Source organism: Culex pipiens, chromosome 2 (genome assembly GCF_016801865.2).
Source record: "Culex pipiens pallens isolate TS chromosome 2, TS_CPP_V2, whole genome shotgun sequence".
NCBI lineage: Eukaryota > Metazoa > Arthropoda > Insecta > Diptera > Culicidae > Culex > Culex pipiens.
Window position 1 is genome coordinate 171,441,811 of NC_068938.1, and position 6,000 is coordinate 171,447,810.

At 34.8% G+C, this 6,000-nt stretch overlaps 1 long non-coding RNA gene across 1 annotated transcript in view; it reads left to right on the plus strand.

Moving 5' to 3' along the window:
* The window catches only part of LOC120431395 (uncharacterized), a 30,463-nt gene extending 25,242 nt beyond the window's left edge, over positions 1–5,221 (plus strand). Inside the window, exon 2 of the long non-coding RNA XR_005607874.2 lies at positions 4,248–5,221. This is a non-coding gene — a long non-coding RNA (uncharacterized LOC120431395). The remainder of the gene's footprint in view (positions 1–4,247) is intronic.
* Positions 5,222–6,000: the final 779 nt, after the last annotated feature.

The window sequence follows — 6,000 nt, forward strand, 5'->3', positions numbered from 1 at the left end:
ATACGTAATTTTGTGTGTTATTTAAGTATTTTCAAAGAAATTTGTTTTTACATTCGAAATGTATGAAAAAATTCCAATCGTTTGATACTCATGTTGTAAAAACATAATATTGAGTATTTTTTCGAAAATGCGTAGTTTTGTGAAAACTTTGATTATTTTCAAAAAATGTTGTATAACACTCGAAATGTATGAAAAAATCCGATCATTTGATACCCATAATGTGAAATATTGATATTTGTAGATTTTTTTTTTAATTCGATATTCAGTACTTTTGTGAAAATTTTGGGTATTTTCAAAAAATGTTGTTATTACGTTCGAAATGTTTGAAAAAATTACGATCATTTGATACCCATATTGTAAAAAAATGAAATTTTGAGTATTATTTCTTAAAATACGATGCTTTGTGAAAATTTCGAGAATTTTTAAAAACATAGATGTATGAAAAAATCTCAGTCATATAATATTCATATTGTAAAAATTAAAACTATCAGGGTTTTGCCTTCCTCACTGAGGTAAGGCTATAATCCTGCTCTAAAAATGAACTTTTTATTAAAAGCTCGAAGACCCACCTTCATATATACATATCGACTCAGAATCGAAAACTGAACAAATGTCTGTGTGTGTGTATGTGTGTGTGTGTGTATGTATGTATGTGTTCAAAAATCTTGCCAAGTTTTCTCAGCACTGGATGAACCGATTTTGATCGAACCAGTTGCATTCGACTTGGTTTAGGGTCCCATACATCGCTATTGAATTGTTTGAAGTTTCGATAACTAGTTCAAAAGTTATGAATAAAAATGTGTTTTCACATATATCCGGATCTCAATTATATGCATGTAAACGATGTCCGGATCCATCATCCGACCCATAGTTGGTTAGGTAATCGAGAGACCTTTCCAACGAGTCCACAACATTGAAGATCTGGCAACCCTGTCACGAGTTATGACCACTTAAGTGATATTTATGTACTTTTTTGAAGCCGGATCTCACTTAAATGTATGTAAACGATGTCCGGAACCATCATCCGACCCATCGTTGGTTAGGTAATCGAGAGACCTTTCCAACGAGTCCACATAATTGAAGATCTGGCAACCCTGTCACGAGTTATGACCACTTAAGTGATATTTATGTACTTTTTTGAAGCCGGATCTCACTTAAATGTATGTAAACGATGTCCGGAACCATCATCCGACCCATCGTTGGTTAGGTAATCGAGAGACCTTTCCAACGAGTCCACATAATTGAAGATCTGGCAACCCTGTCTCATGTTATGACCACTTAAGTGATATTTATGTACTTTTTTGAAGCCGGATCTCACTTAAATGCATGTAAACGATGTCTGGATCCATCATCCGACCCATCATTGGTTAGGTAATCGAGAGACCTTTCCAACGAGTCCACATAATTGAAGATCTGGCAACCCTGTCTCGAGTTATGACCACTTAAGTGATATTTATGTACTTTTTTGAAGCCGGATCTCACTTAAATGTATGTAAACGATGTCCGGAACCATCATCCGACCCATCGTTGGTTAGGTAATCGAGAGACCTTTCCAACGAATCCACAACATTGAAGATCTGGCAACCCTCTCTCGAGTTATGACCACTTAAGTGATATTTATGTACTTTTTTGAAGCTGGATCTCACTTAAATGCATGTAAACGATGTCTGGATCCATCATCCGACCCATCATTGGTTAGGTAATCGAGAGACCTTTCCAACGAATCCACAACATTGAAGATCTGGCAACCCTGTCACGAGTTATGACCACTTAAGTGATATTTATGTACTTTTTTGAAGCCGGATCTCACTTAAATGTATGTCAACGATGTCCGGAACCATCATCCGACCCATCGTTGGTTAGGTTATCAAGAGACCTTTCCAACGAGTCCACATAATTGAAAATCTGGCAACCCTCTCTCGAGTTATGACCAATTAAGGGATATTTATGTACTTTTTTGAAGCCGGATCTCACTTAAATGTATGTAAACGATGTCCGGAACCATCATCCGACCCATCATTGATTAGGTAATCGAGAGACCTTTCCAACGAGTCCACATAATTGAAAATCTGGCAACCCTGTCTCGAGTTATGACCACTTAAGTGATATTTATGTACTTTTTTGAAGCCGGATCTCACTTAAATGTATGTAAACGATGTCCGGATCCATCATCCGACCCATCATTGGTTAGGTAATCGAGAGACCTTTCCAACGAGTCCACATAATTGAAGATCTGGCAACCCTGTCTCGAGTTATGACCACTTAAGTGATATTTATGTACTTTTTTGAAGCCGGATCTCACTTAAATGTATGTAAACGATGTCCGGAACCATCATCCGACCCATCGTTGGTTAGGTTATCAAGAGACCTTTCCAACGAGTCCACATAATTGAAAATCTGGCAACCCTGTCTCGAGTTATGACAACTTAAGTTATATCTGTGTACTTATTTTTCTGGACCTAAACAAAAAATAGCTGAAATATGTGTCCAAACCACTCATATTACCCATTGTTGGTAAAAAGTGAGGAAGGCATCAACCACATAGGTGGATTAAGTTAGTTTTTTTTCGAAAATACGTTGTTTTGTGAAAATTTTGGGCATTTTCAAAAAAAATAAAAATTTATGATTAAATCTCGGTCATTTGTTACCCATATTGGAAAATACTTAAATTTGGAGTATTTTTTCGAAAATACGTAGTTTTATGTTTTTTTTTGTATTTTCAAAAAATGTTTTTATTACATTCGAAATGTATGAAAAAATCCCGATCCCGATAAACATATTGTTAAAAACTGAAATTTGGAGTACTCTTATCAAAAAAACGTAGTGTTGTGAAAATGTTGAGTATTTTCAAAAAGAAAAATTTATTGCATTGAAAATGTATGAAAAAATTCCGGTCATTATATACTCATATTGCAATAACAATAATTTTGTCTATATTTTCGAAGAACATTGCATTTTCAAAATACTGGAAAAAAACGTATTTCACAGGCCCATTTTGTATTGTAAGACTTGTATGGAAAATGTATAAGCAAAATGGGATCATTTGACAAAAGCGAATGTATGTAACAATGTTCATCAGAACAAAAAAGAAACAAAAATTCAAGTCTTGTTTTTTGAATTTCAAACAAGTAAAGTATTTTGGATGGGTTTTCAACCACTTCTGACATCACTATGTCAGTTTATTGTGACAATAACATGAAATTGTTTTTCTATTAAATTTTTGAGTGTTAATTTTTAAGGGCTAAAATTTCATGTTTTGTTTAGAAATAAATTTTATCATTTAATACTGTCAATCCTAGTGTTTTTTTTTCTAAAACGTCATCAAAAATCAACAATTTAGCGCACCCAAGTGCCATTTTTTGCAAAACCCGCCACACTTTGTAGCACGCATAAACTTTCAGCCTCATCGCGTGGCCCCGAAAGATGAAAGCTCGGCTTTCTCGCCTACTAGTTAGTTTCGAGCTTGTTCAAAGGCTCTCGCTCCTCCTAGCATAGTTGGCTGGCTGGGTTCGACCGGTCCAGTTGGGTGCCTTCAATCAGCGCTTGCGTTGGCTGGCCGTCGCGAAACGTTCCGGTCTAATTTAGCACTCTTGAGGTTTGGGTCAGTTGACGACCCGAGGTTAAGCTGAACAACTTTATGTTTTGGTAGATTTTCCTTTTCGAGCTAAAAAAAAAAGAAATGTAACGAAAAGTGGAAATTATTTAAAATCATGAAATATTTAACTGAAAAAGGGTCGCAAAGTGTTCCCCATCCAAAAGTACTAGTTTGAAGCGTCCCGTTTGTTCTCGAAAAATTATTAGTTCTCGCCTTTTCGATGTTGAGTGAGTGAGCCCAGAGGCAAGAGTGAACTCGATGCTGGCTGGCAACACTGTACAGCGACGGCTGACGGATTTTAATTTACGGTTAAAATGTGGGACGACACACTGCAGTTGTTGCTTTTTGCTGGCCACCGGCACTGGTCCTCCGAAGGACGATGGACCTGATGGGGTATTTCATCAGCAACAACGAATGACAGTTTTAATATTTCAATGTCAAAACGGGGAAAAGGACGATGTTTTTTTTTTCGGTGTAGGTCGAGCTTGTTTGGGATTGGTTGTTGATGGATGTTTTAATAAATTTTGAAGAGTTGTCGTTTCAATGAGAAAAGTTGCTTCAAATTTATAGAATTTTTGTTTTGCTAAATTATCTAATTTTCCTGATATTGCAACAATGTTTAATTTTGAACTTTTTTGTATCCTTCTTCCAGAAACATTCCCAGCCCAAAGACTAACGCGCAAATCAACGAGGAAAAGCTTGAGGAAAGACAAACACAAAACCAACCGAAATCAATCAAATCGAAAACAAACAAACTAGTAGCAGACCTTCAACTTCTGGGCCCGAGGTGGAAGGTCCATCTTGGATTTGTTATTTGTTTTCGAAGGAATCGAAACAGCATTAGGCAGCTTTCGGCAAAGTAAAGAAAAAGTGAGGGAAAAAATCAGCCAAATTTGAACATGTAATTCCTCGTTAGGCGAAATCAAACAAAATCAATTTATTACCTGTGTACAGAGAAGAAGAAAAAGTTTAGCAAAAACAAATGAATCGCTTATAGTTGATATACTCTTAGCTTGACTGATTATGAAAAAAGAAAACTAGCATTTAAGTGCGTTACACCTTAAGATCGAGTTCAATTTCCAGCCACATGTGGATTAAAAGGTTTTAAAATTGTTGTCAACTTGAGATAAGAAAAAAGAAGCATTTTCTATTACAAAACAAAGGAAAACTATCAAACTGTTGCGTGTTAAATGTTTACAGCAAAACAAAAGACAACCAAATTCGAATCTGTATCAAATAAAGCAACAAATTAGATTGTACTAGCGGAAGATGTGAGTTTAACAAAGAATTTCTGTGAATAAACATTTTAAAAACAACGTTGTTACTAAGAGTGCAAGCTTTTGTACATACTGAACGGTGAGCAGCAACTTAACGAAGCAAATCGAACGAGTAGTCTAACGGCCAACAAAGAAAAACAAAAACAAAAAACAATAGCTGATATTTATCAAATTTGTGCTAGGACGCAACTGTTAGACAAACAAAGTGACAAATCTTTCAACTGAAAAAAAAATCTCTCTACCTTATTGTTATAACTTTTTTTTTTGCGCTTCAAACTTCTGTCAAATGCAGATTGAAAGAAATCTTTCCGTCTCAATTTTCATCGAGAGCGGGTGAAATTTTTGATTTGACGACCCAAAACTCACCGAAGGCAAACAGAAGAAAGAAAACTTTTGAGATTCGCGAGAAAAGTTTTCACTTCAAAAGACAAATTTAGGTGAATTTATTTAATGAAAAGGGAGGGCAGAAAAGGAGCTAGTCAACGGTGGAGTTACGCGGAAAGTTGATAAAAAAACAAAAAGGCGCAAACTTTTGTGAAATAAATATGATTTATTAAACAACCGCTCAGACGTTCTTTTGTTTCAATTGAAAGAAATTTGTTTTCGTTTCGTGGTGGGTGTAACGGAAAAATCATAATTATTTGGAGAGTAAACAGGTAAGTGATGAGCTGGTAGAATTATTTTTTCTCCGATTTAAAAACACATCATTTAAAAACTTTAAAAATAATTAATTCATAAAGAGTCTGGTCTTTTCCGTCTGAGAGAATATAGAATAAAAATGCTCAATTTGATGAACCTTGGAAAAATTACCGTTTTACTTGATTTCCAAATAGTTTAATATGATTTTTTTTTATTTTACATAAACATTTGTTTTCACTTATTTTTGATTTGAACAATAACGTGGGTAAGAAAAAAGTGGTTTGATAAGAATTCCAAATAAAATTATCTTTAGCCAAAAAATCAGAAAGCAAACAAAATACTATCACCAAATTTGCAATTTTCCTGTTTTTTTTTTCTTGCATATATTATATAACTTTGATTTTTACATTGAAAATCAAATAGAGGACTTAAAGGCCTATTGCAAATTATGATTTTTGATACTTATATCAGAAGAAGACGTGCAACTTA